The sequence below is a fragment of the Papaver somniferum genome, chromosome 2, assembly GCF_003573695.1.
Source record: "Papaver somniferum cultivar HN1 chromosome 2, ASM357369v1, whole genome shotgun sequence".
Classification (NCBI taxonomy): Eukaryota; Viridiplantae; Streptophyta; class Magnoliopsida; order Ranunculales; family Papaveraceae; genus Papaver; species Papaver somniferum.
In genome coordinates, this window is record NC_039359.1 from 46,021,407 (window position 1) to 46,037,612 (window position 16,206).

The window sequence follows — 16,206 nt, forward strand, 5'->3', positions numbered from 1 at the left end:
TCAAAGTAACATGGGTCTTCTGAATAGGTCTTCAGTGGTCTGAATCGGAATGAATCGGACCGAATCGGCTTTGGAGTCTTGGTAGCAGTTGTGTTGATTGAAGAATTTGTTGATGATCTTGGTTTAGTTACTGTTGTTGTTGTCTTAGTTTCCTTGATTAGATCTGATGATGCTCTTGCTGTTGCTGGATTTGATTTTTCACCATAAATAAACATTATCATCCCCTTCAGCAGGTCAGGTCTTCAACTGAATGAAGAAGAACAAACAAAAAATCCAAACCACAAAAACCCAAATCAAAGAAAAAAGTTAAAATATCTTGTATCTATTCCTCAAATCAAAGCAAAGGGAAAAATCCTTGAATTAATCATAAGAAGAAAACAAGGAAAAAGTTGATCGGTCTAAACCTAGAAACGGATGAGTTTGAATCTAAATCAATCAGATTCAACCTCAAAAAACTGAAATAAAAAGCTGGAAAAAGCAAAGTACAGAAGATTAAGGATGGGTTGAGCTTCCCCTATTCAGATCTGCTCTAATAGAGCCAATATGTAACTATCTTTGGATATAAGCATATATAGTGTGTTTGCACATTAGTGTATAATTCCATAAACCAGGAGCCAAGTGTATGCATATGTGTGTATACGAAATTGGTGAAGGAGACAGGTTAAGTATGCGTACCCGTACGCATACTGGCGGAAGTTTTCGAACCGAGAATTTCTGATGAGTTTGGTTTTTACAAACTCTTAACTAGTCACCTGAAGTATGCGTACCCGTACGCATACTGGCGGAGGTTTTCGAACCGAAAATATCTGCTGACTTTAGAAACCAAAACAAACTCAAATCCGGTTGCTTAAGTACGCATACCTGTACGCATAGTTAAGCTGGTTACTTTCTCAAATCGGTCAGCTCATGAACTTAAACATTTAAATAATAAGGAATGCATTGTTTGCAAACCGTGGCTATAGTGTTCATAATTGATTCGAGTAAATCAAACCGATTTTGTTTCAATTGTGTTCGTGTATACTTCTATGAGAATAAAGCAATTGAACAACTCTTTAACTAGTTTCGTTTGAGTCATTTGAACTAGTTATGAATAAGATGAAAATGGTTGATATGAGAGTTATCATATGTCTAACCTCGGTTAACTATTATTGAGCCAACATGGGTGTATACGTTTGGGTACGGTTACATAAACCTAAATGAGGGTACATTTCATTTGGGTATAACAAGCTAAGTTCGATCTAACGGTTTATATATATATTAGCTTGGTTGAATCAGGTTTTCATCTAACGGTGAATATTGAATGCTTTGTTACCAAGGTAACTTAGATTGCAAACCCTGATTTGAGAAGCTATATATAGGAGAACTCTAACAACTGGGAAACCTAATCCCCGCACTTATGTGTGTTACTAGTTGCATAAGTAGAGTCGATTATCCTTTAACCTTAAGTTTTCCTAAACCTTGTTGGTTAACGGATTGAAAGACTTCATTGGGATTGTGAACCCAGACCCAACTATTTTCTCTTGTAGTTGCGTTTTCTAGTCTTGCCTGATTCTATCGTTTGAGTACTATCTTCTCTAAGATTTTCTCTAGATTAATTTCTCCGATAGGCAATATAAAACGTGATCACAAACACCTTCATTTCATTGTTCGTGATTCCACAATATCTTGTTTCGCCATCATACAATTTAGATTATTGTGAGGTGATTGATAATATTAGGTTGTTCTTTGGGAATATAAGACCGGTTTATCAAAATGTTCATGTTCACCTGGATTTATCAAAATACGGAACAAAAACTCTGGGGTATTTTTGTGGGAGACAGATTTATTCAATCCTATAGACTTTTCTGCGTGAGACGGATTTGTTTATCAAGTCTCCGACTTTGGGTCGTAGAAACTCTTGGTTGTGGGTGAGATAAACTAAGGGAATCAAGTGCGTAGTATCCTGCTGGGATCAGAGATATAAGGAGCGTAGCTGTACCTTGAATCAATGTGAGATTGATTATGGTTCAACTACAGTCCAGTCTGAAGTTCATTGGTAGTAGGCTAGTGTCTGTAGCGGCTTAATACAGTGTGGTGTTCAAACTGGACTGGGTCCCGGGGTTTTTCTGCATTTGCGGTTTCCTCGTTAACAAAATTCCGGTGTCAATGTTTTTTTTCTCCGCATTATATTTTTTCAGCGTTAGCTTCTCTGCTCGATAGCCAACGCACCAACAACTTGCATCCTTCTCAGCGCCACCTTCGCCCTTCCAAGCCAAGCGTTATCTCTGCACTTCGACCTAGCCGACTTCAATCTTCACTGTTTGATAGCCAAAGTTCAAGGTGTTGTTTTCACTGATTCACGGACATCACCAAAGCGGCGCCATCTTAGCCGTCAAAGACGCATTATTCGTCTTTCCATCTCCTTCAGCCAAGGAAGCGCCATCCTGGCCGTTCAAAGCAACACTATCTCCATACATTCCGTGACCTTGCCAACTAGCGCCATTCACCGGTTCGCGGACCAAATTGCAGTGTCATCTCCGCCAATCAGTGGCTAAAGTTTCAGCGCTGACGCCAACACCTTGCGGCCAAGTAAGAATTACATAAAGCCGTCAACATAAGAATCACGGATTCCTCATGCCTCCAACCAAAGGTTAGTTGAATCTCCTTGGCGATATCTTCACGTCTTTCCCTTTCGATTTTACTCTTGTCTGTCACCATCTCATGCTTACCCCGCAACATTGCCACTGTTACGTGCTAAGCAGGAGACTTAATGTTGATGGCGGTTTTTAGATTAAGGTTATAATCGTAAAACCTTGCATCGGATGTGACGTCACTCTGGAAGGAAACGGTGTCATGAGTGCTAACATCTCCACCAATATATTTATTGAGTCGCTCAATATACTTACATAAAATTTATCCATACTAGCGAATGTAGCAACCATCCCAGATGTTCTGTAAATTTCGGCCCCTTGCCCATATTCACTTAATATAAGTTTCTTTGAATTCCTTTTATGATATGTTCTCCAGCTGAACTCTTAATGTTGATATGGCATGACGATCTGTGTTCACTCGCAGCAGAGTAGCACGAATCTCCAAATATCAAGGATAAGGTCTTTGCATAAGGTATTCAATCAGAAAAGTATGCTGCTCTCTGGCAATGAACTTAAAAGAGCTCTGTGTCAAAACATAGAACTCAATCAATTGTCCTGGCTAACTTGCAGAAGTTAGGTTTTCGCGCCTCGCGTAGTATATCATACCTTGCTTGTCAAAATTAAGCCTAGGCAAACTAGGTAATTAATCCGCCATGGATTAGCAGGTGCAAAACCTCGCCCAGAATCAGAAAAAACAGGGAGCCGAAGCATCAAAGGGAGGCGTGGACATGCCTTAGGCCAGCTGGCGCCACTGGCCATGGGCCACGCCCCATCCTAAACCGGCCCTATTTCCCTCGACCAATCAGGTCGCTTTAAACTCGCCACGCGCACATAAGTTGTGGCTGGGCCCATGCTTGCTGGCCCCACTTCTAATCAACCAATCAGGTCGCTTTAAAGCCACCACACTCTCACCAGAAGTGTAGTCGCGCCTTATGTTTGGCCGGCCCCCTTTTTGCGGCCAATCAAGTTGCTCTAAACTTGCCACCATACATTAAATGCCAAACGCACCCTGTCGCGCCACCATGCTAAACTTACAAGCCAAACACGCCCTACCACAACAACATATTGACCGGCATGCCAACATGCCTCTGTACCGCGGTAACATGCCAACATGCCACTTTGCCGCGACAACATGCCACTTCGTGGCAACCTTACATAAATAGCCACCCACGACAATTCCTACTGTTGTGGACGTTTCCACACTATGACATTTCCATAGTTCCTTTGACATAGCCATGGCGCCATTTTCACAAAAATAGTGTCATGTCGCAGCCGCATGCCACTCGCACTAATTAGGGTTTCGACATGCCAAACCCTAATTTGGGCAAATTGCTACCAAAGCCAAATAACATTTCCCAGAGAAATGGGATTGACGTGGAAACAGTGCCAATGTTGCCACGCCACATGTGGGTTCGATACCACGGCGCCAAAACCAATCCTTGGCAACACCAATCCCCAATTTTACCACGGCACCAAAACCTAGCCTTGCCGCCAAGCCCTAACTTTGGCCACGGAGCCAAATCTTAGCTTTAGCCATGTCGCAACACCACTGGCATGCCGCTATGCCACGGCTACTAGCATGTCGCTATGCCACGGCTACTAGCATGATACTATTCCACGGTTACTTGGATGTCGCTATGCCACGTCTATGCCACGGCCACGCAATTAGCATGTTTCTATGCCACGGCTACACCATTATCATGCCTCTATGCCTTGGATCCACCATGCGCCACTATGTCAATGGCTCCACTCCGCTACACAACAATATGCGACCATAATCAATGGCCATCCTTCCTCCTGAGATGCAATCTCAGCCATCCAAGTTCGCCACCGAACTGATGGACTTGTGGCAACTCTTAGGCGACCAGCCGCCTAAACCCAGCGGCCATGGCTACGCCAGGCACCACTTGCACGAGCCATTCCAACCACGTCGCAATGCAACTGGCATGCCCTAAAATGCTATTGCGCCATTATTAGGCGCCAACAGAAGGTAGCCATAATCGACGGCTACCTTCCTCCTGAGATGCAATCTCATCCATCCAAGTTCGCCACCGAACTGATGGACTTACGTCAACTCTTAGGCAACCAGCCGCCTAAATCCAATGGCCATGGCTACGCCGAGCGTCACTTGCACCACCGTGCCACTGGCATGCACAAGCCATGCCGATATGCCACTGGCGTACACCAAAATGCCACTACGCCATTATCAGGCGCCAACACAAGTTATCCATAATCAACGGCTATCCTTATTTCATAAGATACAATCTCGGCCATCGAAGTTTTCCACCGAGCCGGTAAGCTCGCGACAAGTTTTAGGCAACGATCCTAGCATCACATGCTATTTACCTGCGGCAAGCTTCTCAATTTTGACTTTCCACACGTAGCAAAGTGCTACATGTTTTCCAGAGAAACACTCGAGACATCAATATATGTCACAAACTGGGGGATACTCATCAGGGTATTGGTCTAGCAGTTTACACCACGCGGCATGCAATACGCCCGTTACAGGAAATTGTCATACAGAGGGGCGGTTAGTAATGGCAAGAAATAATGGTGTAAACGTATCCTTCATTATGGAAACATAAATTCCAGGTTGTGGATGGGGAAAAACGAGCCGCCGGTTTTTTGGGAAAGTGAAGAGTCGAGCGTGCTGTCGAGACTCCTCAGCCAGGCGAGATGTTAATCCTCACACAGATGCACCGCTGCAAAGGGGGTGCTTAGATTCGGGAAATCAATATGTATGACTCCGGCCTAAACCAAGACAATGGCCGTTCCAGAGTCAATTCGGTTGCAAAGAGGGAGATGGGTTGATCTGTAGGAGGGAAGCTGAGAGTTGTGTGGATCAATGATGATCAAGGATTGTAGGTGTGTTGAAGGTTTCTGCAATATTGTTGAACTGCTGAAGTTGAATTATGTGAATAAGTTTATATCGAGTTGTTGACGGATAATGATGATAATCGATGATTCATGATATTCCATTGATCCCCTCCTGATGTCCTCGATTTAAACTTATTTATATTGCAAGAATGATGTACCACTGATCCCTGTAAGTGTGACGGTTTCTTGAGTGAAAGAGTGGAAAGTGGGAGATCGTGGTAAAGTCAGTTCCATGTCGTGCGGAGACTTGACTGATCGTACACCCACTACTTTACTAACTCCTCCAACCGTTTACACGACTTACACACATTTCTCGTTGCGGATGAATCCACGTGCTGTAGACCGCCAGACCAAAACCCTAAGTGATATCCCCCCATTTGTGACGTGATTGATATTTCACGAATCGTGGAGTCTGCAAGGCAGGCGTGTATTAGTTGGTCAGTTGTTGACTGATTTAGACTGTGATTCTAGTTTTATTGAATCGAGCATAATGGTGAATGCTCAGCGATTCATGGATTGAACATGTAGTTCTCTGAGATGTCAATGAATTACTGACTAGAGCGACTGAGCAAGTATTGCTCAACTCGACGAATTTCCGAATATCGAGAGTTTGTCGAGCAACTGAGCAAGTATTGCTCAATTCGACGAATTCGATAATTTTGGTGCGCAACTGAGCAAGTGTTGCTCAATTCAACAAAATACTGAATATTGGTAATTTGACGTGCAATTGAGCAAGTGTTTCTCAATTCGACAAACTACTGATGAATTACCGAATATTGATGGTTGGATCAATATTCGAGCAACTGAGCAAGTATTGCTCAATTCAAAGAATTATTTACTTGTACCGTGAACCAATAAAATATTAATCAAAAATATTGGTGAATTACCGAATATTATTAATTTGGATGTTGATTGCTGAATCATCATAATTTTGTGTTTGAACTTGCTCAGAATGGTGATTCGTGGAGCGTTTGTTCGAAACCCTAATTTTTGATCAATCCTTCAACAATTGGTGAATTGCTGAAAATTAGTCATGAGTGAAGAGGGACCGACCACATGGGATGATGAGCGTCCATGTGATGCCCAGTGCTCGAGTGAGTACGCACTAGGGTTCTCAGTTTGAGAGTTGGTGAAAGAACGATGATTAAATGCAGGTTTCATCATTTATTGAAATATTGCTGGATTCAACATTAGGTGACAAAACCTAGGTATGAGACATGAGGACCGACCAAGAGTTGATGGGACCGGTATTGGTGGTCACGGGACCAGTTGTTGGTCATTTGAAGGATTCTCCAGTTGGTTGGAGAGAGTTCGGACGCAGTATGAGCAATTGAACAAATTAGGTCAGAATTATGAAAACATGTGGGACCGGATTTGTGCAAGCCCTAGGAATGACTCTGGTCGGTCATGGAGGCATGCACGTGTTTCCGTGGTGTCCGTGTTTCCATACTGAGAGTTTCAGTATTTTCTAATGCGCGTTCGAGCAACATAGTGAATTTTCAGAAGAGTTTCATCTTGACTGAGAATTTTCGATTTTTGTTGGAATGAGCATGTATGCTCAATTCATCAATATTTTGAAAATATTAAAATAAAAATGTTTTAATATTTAAAATTGTCGTGAGAGGCTAGCCAGTCGTGCGACTATGTTGGCTTTTGGTTTTTCGTGATTTGAGCAATATTTGAGAAAATATGGAGAAATCATGAATTTTGCTCAAACCTAGGAGTTTCATGAATTGAGGAAAATTATAATTATGCAAGATTAGGGATTGCAAGTTGTGGGACCGACCATGGCTAGGGCATGGCAGGACGGCTAGGTTTCCCGGTCCCGCACACCTTTCCCTATCTTATTATTTTTCATGAATCCTTGAAGTTATGGAGAATCCTTGAAGTTATGGAGAATCCACGAGTTTTTGTTGAAACGGAGGAGTTTCGTGAGATTAGGGAATAATAATTATAAAAAGCTAAGGATTGTGAGGTGTGGGACCGGCCACGGCTTAGGCATGACCGGCCGATTAGGTTGCCCGGTCCCACACACCTCTCTTTATTTTATAATATTATTTCATGAATCCACCAAGTTATGGAGAATTCAAGAGTTTTGCAAAAACAAGGAAAGTTGCTAAAACCAAGGAGTTTTCGTGAGTTCACGAAATAACAAAAAATAAGGAAAATAATGGGAGAGGCACAGACCGACCATGGCTAGGGTACGGCAGGACGGCCGGCTGGTGGTCCCGGCCCTGGGTGTCTCTTATTATTTTATTAATATTTATTATTTTCTCCTGTTTTGCGAAGGATTCCTCATTATTTCATATTTTTGGACACTCGTTTGTGCATCCGGGTGCTCAGTCGTGCATCATTGTCGAGTACACTCGCACCATTTTTGTGGGGCTTACTCAGTGATGGTCCAGATGCCCGGTTTTTTGGGTATTTATTGCTGATTTATGAAATTCAGTGGAGAATAATTCATGAAACTGAGTAATTATATGCGTAGTTATTTATTACCAGTCCATAAAATCATCAGCGGATTGGACTATGGATTCAGAATAATAAAATGATAATTTCATCACCATCTCATGGAATCGCAGATTTGAAATGAGCGGTGATATTACCATTCCATGGGACCGTGGTGATTCGACCATGAAATCGGAGTAATATCTATTACCATTTCATGAGATCACCCGTGGATTCGATCATGAAATCGGAGTAATAAAATAAGTGGTGATATTACCATTTCATGAGATCAGCCATGGATTCGACCATGAAATCGGAGTAACATCTATTACCATTTCATGAGATCAGCCGTGGATTCGATCATGAAATCGGAGTAATACATTTATCTATTACCATTTCGATCATGAAATAGGAGTAATGAGATAAGATAGATTATCTTCTAGGAATTCAGTGGTGAATATGACTTAGAATTTAATCTCTTGCGTATAGTCAGTAAATCAGCGAGTGTTGCTAACGTCCCGAAGACGTTTTTCCCTCTCAACATTTCATATATGGAGGACCGCCTGAGTCTATACACGGGTCTCTCTACATAGTCAGGAACAGTGAGTATCACCGTCCTGAAGACGTTATTGCTCTCAATCTTACGGAGAACCGCCCAATTGTCCTTCTATGTAGAGGCGAATTCCTCTATGTAGTCAAGGAACAGTGAGTGTCACCGGCATCCTGAAGGCGTTAAGCTCTCAATCTTATGGAGAAAATCCCAATTACGTTATTCTACATAGAGACTATGATGAAATGCCCGGTGTCGAACGCTCCGGAGAGGCCTTTCGAGCGACATATGCATCATACTTCGTAAAACACGGATCGATACGTGGATCCCTGAAGCCGTGTCAGAAACATATAGTATCATGATTTTACGGTTTTGACCTTTGTTGAACATCCACCATCTACATTAAGTCCTCTTCTTAGTGAGGAACAGTCGTGTTCCGCAATAAGCATTAAATGGTGATTTTCAGTCGAAGAGATCAGTGGTTGAACTCCGTCGATGAGATCAGTGGTTGAACTCAATCTACAAAGGTAGTTTTAGAATCCTCGATTTACCCCAATGATGTCATATACGAGCAAATGCATAGATGAGAACCCTGATAGTAAGATAGAGTGTCATCTCGTGAGCATGGATAGATGAGGCACTGTTGATTTGGGCGTTCGGAAGGTTAGTTATGGTCGGTCTAGGATTCACGGGCCCGAGCCCCAAAAAGGAAACCCATGTTTTATTAGGTTTTGGGAATAAATTTGATATAAAAGGGAATAACCCTAAAAAATTATTTTATTTTTTGGTCAACCAAGCTTCATCACCAACTTCACGCGAGTAGCAGCAGCAGGGAGGAGGAAAAAAGTTCCGCCGCAGAACCAGCGCCGATCACCGCCGCTGATCAACGTCCGGCCAATTTCCGGCTGGCGACAGGTCAGTCCATTTTTTTTTCTTTTTGCTGTTAGTTTTATGATTCATGGGTTGTTCGCAAAACGATAAATCCCCTAGTTGCATGCATGCGCAGGATTTATGAAGGGTTTTTAGAAAACCTATGTATATCCCCGTTTGTTCGTTAGTTGAAGGAACGAGCAAAAATCCCTAATATGGAAGATATACATAAAACTTTGAATAGACATGGTCTATTTGCAGTAGCAAAAGTTTTGTTTATTAGGTTTCATGAAAACCCAAGTTTGTTTTCGAAGCATGAATTTTGTAAATACTTTTAGAAACGTAGGTTTGTTCGTAAACGTAACAAATAATAATCCTTAGGGTTAAAGGAATTTTGAAAAGACCTGGAGTTCATGATAAAATTTTGTTTATGAACTTTCAAATTTTTTTTGAAATATGTAGACTTTTGCAAAAATAGAGAAGACCCTCTTTTCATAGACGGATGCTCGATTGAGCAAAAAACGGGACCTGTTCATGTTTTATTGATATAAATCAAGTTTTGATTTATGAAAATTATTGAAAGAATATAATTCATGATTCGATGAACTCGTAGTGTATGTGTGAGTTTAGTGATTTTATAGTGTATGTACACGTAAAAATCAGCGAATGTTCACATGGAAAGTTATGTGAATTATTCATAGTTTCTCGAAAAGTCAGTGTTGAATCTTGAATAATATGTTTTATGCTTGACTTTGTAGGTTTGAAAGAATGAGCAAGTTTTGGGGTTTTACGCTGTTATCACTAAGTTCGTGAAATCGTAAATAGGTAAGAGTTGAGGATTACCATTTTTGTAGACGTCGATATGAGCATCATAATTGTCTTGTTGCTTCAATTCTGTTGTTGAAATTTGTGTATAGACGTAACAACAACTTTGCGAAAATAGCTCAGTCCCGTAGCGCTTCTGAAGATGATGCTTCTTCGAGAGAGGATGTTTCCACAGACGCCTCTTCCAGAAGTGACGGTTCCTCCAGAAATGATGATTCTGAGATTTCCAAGGAGAAAGAGGGAAGTCCCAAGACTAAGAACATTCCAACTGCTGAGGATAAGTTCTTTACATATCTATATAGACCTGAAAAGCGTCCCTTAGGCTCCTCGTTTGGGTTTTTAATAAATCCCAGGAGCACTACTCATAAATTGGTATCTCCTCAAGCAGTAATCCGGTTTTGTTTGCAAGGAAAACACTTTTCAGCTTCTCATGTGGAGTTCAAGCTTTCACGAAAGCCCCTGATGCATTTCTATGGATGGGCAAGACACATGTTGGGTCATAGCCGTGTTAGGACCATATTGGATAGTGCCTAGGTAACACGATCCATTCAAGCTGCTGGAGATTTAATCATCAACCATGATATACAAGGTATGGTAGCCTTTCTCGCCCGTTGGTTTGTTCCTACTCACACGTTTATATGCAGATGGGGAGAATTCACCATTACTTTAGAAGATGTAGTTGCTTTGTTGCACCTTCCAATTACTGGTAATTTCCCTGAAGAGATTTCGTCAGAGGAGAAGGAGATATCTAACATATTAGAGGCCAAGATGCACGAATTCAATGAGTCACCCGCATCCTGCTATGCTCAATGGTTATCACATTGGTGGTCGAGAGATAGAATTCCTGAAGAACCGGTTGATGGCGCTTTAACAATTGCTGCTTTCTTATGCCTGTGGCTTTCCAGGGATATCTTTGAAGATTGTGGACACTTGATGAAGCCGTTTGTGATTCGCTTTGCCATAAAGATGGCAAAAGGTGAGAAAATTCCCATTGGCAGTCTATTCTTGGGTTCGTTGTTCGCCAATTTAGACTCTCTAGTTATAGACTCCAGTATTTCTGATGGCTTCGTGAAAGTCGAGACATATGCCAATACCATGTTCCTCCAAGCCTTGATGTGGGAGCATCTCGAGAGTTACGCTCCAATTCCCCACAGTATTTTGCAAGACCCCAAGGTCGACACTCGTCACTCCTTCCTTGAGAAGAATAACTCCAGGATCATGCGATGGTCTAGAAATAAACCACAATACAAGATATTCATTACTGACGTTTTGTACATTGAGTCTGAGTTCAATTTCTGCCCCTGGGTGTCGGTTCCTTCTCTTTTCTCACAGTTGATCACTTTCAATACTACTGACGAGAATATCACGTTGAGTACTGGTGCTGGTCTGAGTGAAGGAGAGAGATCTTTTGTCTTGAGTTGTACTCCTGGTTTCTTGATATCAGTAATGAATGGAGAATTCCGGGTAGAAGAATACAATATTGATAGAGCGGCTCGACAGATGGGTTTTGATCAGTGTATTCCGGGTCACCGAATGAACAAACCATCAATTGAGTATTTGAAGACTAATCTGGACTGCACTCATGTGGAGGGAAGTGGGTATTTATTCCCATACTTTGACCGTGCTAATTTCGTGACTCCGGGTTACATAGACTTCTGGCGTCAGCAACTTGAGCGTGTGTATGAGTTTGCAATGGATGTTAAGTCCCCAGTTCGAGAGTTCCCTTCCTCTAAAATGATCTTTGATCGACCCAGGCTGAGATATCTTTCCAGTGGAGACAAAAGGAAGACGTATCCAAATGCGACACAGATGAGTACCTTTTTCATGATTTTAGCCAACATACGCCAATCACGCTTTTTGATTGTATTGTGGACTCCATGCTAGGACGGCCGTGCTGTGAGATTTCGAGTTGATGTAAACTCTCCAAACCTTCAAGAAAGTCCTCAAGGAGGAGAAGGCAGGAGCAAGACATCTCATAGGATGATCCCGAACGATATACAGTCTCATGTCGCTTCTTTGGTGAGTTGTTAATACTTTTATTCATTGTTGCGACTTTCTCGTCACTGTGATCAGGATCTTAAAAGAATATTGTTAATTCGTTTCAGAATTTTGCTCCATCTGTTATTGATGGTCTTATTTTTGCTCCTGGTCGAATAATCCAGGGATACAATACTGACGAGGAAGTTGACGTAAGTATTCCCTCCTCAAGCTAATCAGTGTAACACGCCTTTGGATGAATTAATGATGATCGTTGTTGATGTATCCAGGAGGAAATCATTGTAGATGAGCAACATGTTGATGAAGCACACTCTTCTTTGAGTTATGGAGATATGGAGAGTTCCCGAAATCTCGAACCGAATGAAAATAACGAAGTTGCCAACGGAGATTCCAACACCGCCGAGCCTTCAAATGGTTTAGAGACTCCCCTAGTAAGTATACCTCCTGTGACCTCTTCATAGATATATGATATTGCTGATTTATGAATGAATGAGTGAAAATCCATGCGAGTATACGAGTAATTTTGCCGAAATACGCCACCAGGAAATTTCAGACTTCAGCTTTTAGTAAAAACACCGTAGAATCCTCGTTTCGAGTCGGATTTTCAATGTCTGCATATGTATCTTCAAGCCCAGGAAATTTCCAAGTTTTAAAACAGCAGATTTTTGATTTTTAAGCATGTTTAGGGCCTTAAAAAGGCGAAACCATAAACTTCCAGGAGATTTTCAGAACTTTTCCATATTGCATGTCGTCCAATGTTTTGGACACATCTCCTTGATCGTTCATCCGATTGTTATAAAATTTTGACATGTTGTATAGGACTTCCATACTAAGAGAATGGTATATGACCCAACCTAAAATTCTTTACCAATTTCTCCCAGTTCGTCGTTTAATACAGGAAAGTGTAGAATCTCTTCAGATGAGCTTGTTTGAAAACGCGTTTCATGGATTCTACACCATTTGCCCATGTTTTGGGTGCAAAATAAGGAACTTAGATGATGTTAGTTCACTTACATTCTGAATTTTATGGTTGCCTTTGATTTTCCTGCTCTAATCTCATGTAATCTTCGTATTAGGTACCAAATAACGAAGTTGAGAATAACGGAACCAATGTTGAAGATTCGAGCAATGTGGTGAATCAAAGCAGTAACATCACCAACTCTCCACCTCCAGATTATGAGAATATCATTGTTGAAGCCTTAGAGGAAACTGAGACTCCAGTTTCTATTGAAATCGAGCAAAGAACAGAAGAGACTGTCCCAGAAGAAGATGATGTAATGACAATGGAGGATGCTCCAGTAGTTGAGAATCGTGTAGTAATACACGAGTATCCCAATGCTGGGACTGTTTGTGAGCCTCCATTTGGTGCTCAACTCCCGTATCATGTGTATGTTGGTGGATTCAGTGTTCCTACTGGGTATGCCAACATGTATGAGAAGTTGTGGAAAATGTATGGTCATATTGTTGTTGCCAGGGATCCTGATCGTAGCTACTTCTTGACAATGCAATTGGGAAACATATTGCGTGTTACAGATGACATACGAACCAGGGCCAGAATTACTGTTACTCGAGATGTGCTCTTTGATTGGGAGTAGAACATGGAGAATGTTGAGAGACTTGGCTTTAACTTGAAGTGGCTTCGTCAGAAGATCAACATTATCAAGGATGCAGTAGTGAAGAACATCCCTTTTACTAGTAACGCTGTGATTGAGAAAATGACCAAGATTGCTGAGCTGACCAAAAAGCTGGAGTTGGAGAGAGCGGCTTTGCAAGTCTTGGAGAATGTTGAGAAGCATAATCATACTTCGATGGCTTCCTTTAATTTCCTTTCCATAATCTCATGAACATTAAACTTCCGAGAGATGTGAGGTTTTATTTGGGTATTGATTTTTCGACAGGTTTTGAATGACTGAGGATTTTCTTTCGGATTTTGGATTTGGTAGAGATTTTTCTTAAATAAAGAACTTTTGTAAATTGCTGCATTTTCAAATACTGAGTGCAATACGCACACGTTTTGGAGGAATTGAAAAATACAAGTAAAAGAAAATCATGAGGTGTGAACGCCAGATGCTTTGAGCGTTTTCTTTGGATATAAGACATCCAATGTTGAATGATTCATGCGTTGAAAGTCTTGAGCCAATTCTCATGAATCACTAGTACACTTGTCTTGCCTTTGATGTCAGCCAATTTGTAGTATCCTCCAGCAACTGACTTAGCAATCATAAAAGGTCCTTCCCGATTAGAACTCTTTGTGGAGTGCAAATTGCATCTGGTTGCTTTAAGAACCAAATCTACTTCATGAAATTTGTGAGGCTTGGTTGTACGTGCTTTGAATATCTTCTGCTGGTTTGGAATTCCTCGTGGATTCCACGTTGGTGGAGCTTTCCAATTTTGCGGCACATGTGGACATTCACGTAGAGGAGAGTATGTTGGATAATGCTTGTGGAACCGAGCCAAATCTTCAGTGATGAACCTTCCAATGGGGTCCTCAGTTCGGAGAGATTCTAACCATTTAGTGTAGTACTGCTGAGGCGAGACTACCCACTCATAGCATTTGATGATAGCTTGGTCATGAGTATGATTGAGTCCCCGGATAAAGGTAGCATATTTGAAAGTTGCTAATATGGAATTATGAGGGGGAATATAACTTGCCTGCGTGCGGAATCTCCTGATAAATTCATGTGTGATTTCCTCGGGATTTTGTGTGAGTCCTGTTAAGGTTTGGACCTTCTCCAAATGATCGAAAGGTTGATCATATTCCGAGTCAGAACTTTCTTCGACGGAGAATGAAGAAACCGCAGCAATTCTTCCATCATGAATCCATGCTCGCCCAAGAATCATGTCATATCCCGGATCCTCCTTAATTATGAAGAATTTAGTTTCTATCCAGGTTGAATCGTTTCTTATGTTGAGAATGATGTAACCGTAAGCCTCCCTGGAGATTCCTTCGTGGTCTCTGACTGAAATAGGAGCATGAGTCGCTTCTTGTCGAGTGATGCCAGCAAATCTGAGGGTTTTCAAAGGGATGATGTTAACAATAGTGCCAACGTCAACTAATGCTCGTTTGAATTTATTTACCTTGAGATGCACCATAGTGAGAAGTCCCCAGTCGTACATCTCGTTGTCTGTTACTGGAGGTTCAGGAAGCGTCTGCTGGATTGCTAGCCGCTTTCTAGACACAATATGGTTCAGCGCAGCAAACATATCATCTCTCTAGGCCTTTGACAGGTACAACAACTCGCATACGTGCTCAATTAAGGATTGAACCACTTCCTTGACCGGCTGCTCGGAGGGTGCGAATGTTCTTATTGGGAGAGGATTTCTGTGCACTCCTTCAGTCCTCAGTTCTCCTGAGTCGGCCTTCTCTTTGAATATGCGTTTCAAATTTCTACAATCACTTGTTGGATGACTGACGTACCTATGGAAATGGCAGTAACGTGCGTTTTCCATTTGTTCCGCAGTTGGTTCCTTCTTGACAGGAGGTAGTTTGATTGCACCATCTTGGACACAGACTTCTAATAGTTCAATCACTTCTTCAATGGGAAAAGGGAAGTCAGGTACTTCCTGATCATCCTGTTGATTCGGTGGTTGTGCATTTCTAGTCTGGTTGTCCTTCCTTGGAGCTTTCGGGGGGTGAGGCATTGAAGAAGCATTCTTATGTTGTTGTGCCTCAGCTTTTCTCTTGCTCCCTTCAACAACATTCATGGAGGCTTCAACATTGTACTATTTGTTGATCAGACGCCGGGCATTGCTGCTTTGATTGTATTTCGATTCCTCTACTTTGACAGTTTTCGTTCTTTCTAGCAAGGCGGGAGAAGTAGTCGCTGATCGCTTGGCTGCTTCATGAAGTTCTGAAAAGGTATGAAAGCGAAGATTCTACAGCAAATCCCTGTAAACTGGGATCATGCCATTGATGCACAAGTCCACCAGTTGTTGTTCAGTAACGTTTGGATTATGACAGTCTAAAGCTTGAATCTTGAAACTCTTCACATAATCATTCGGATTTTC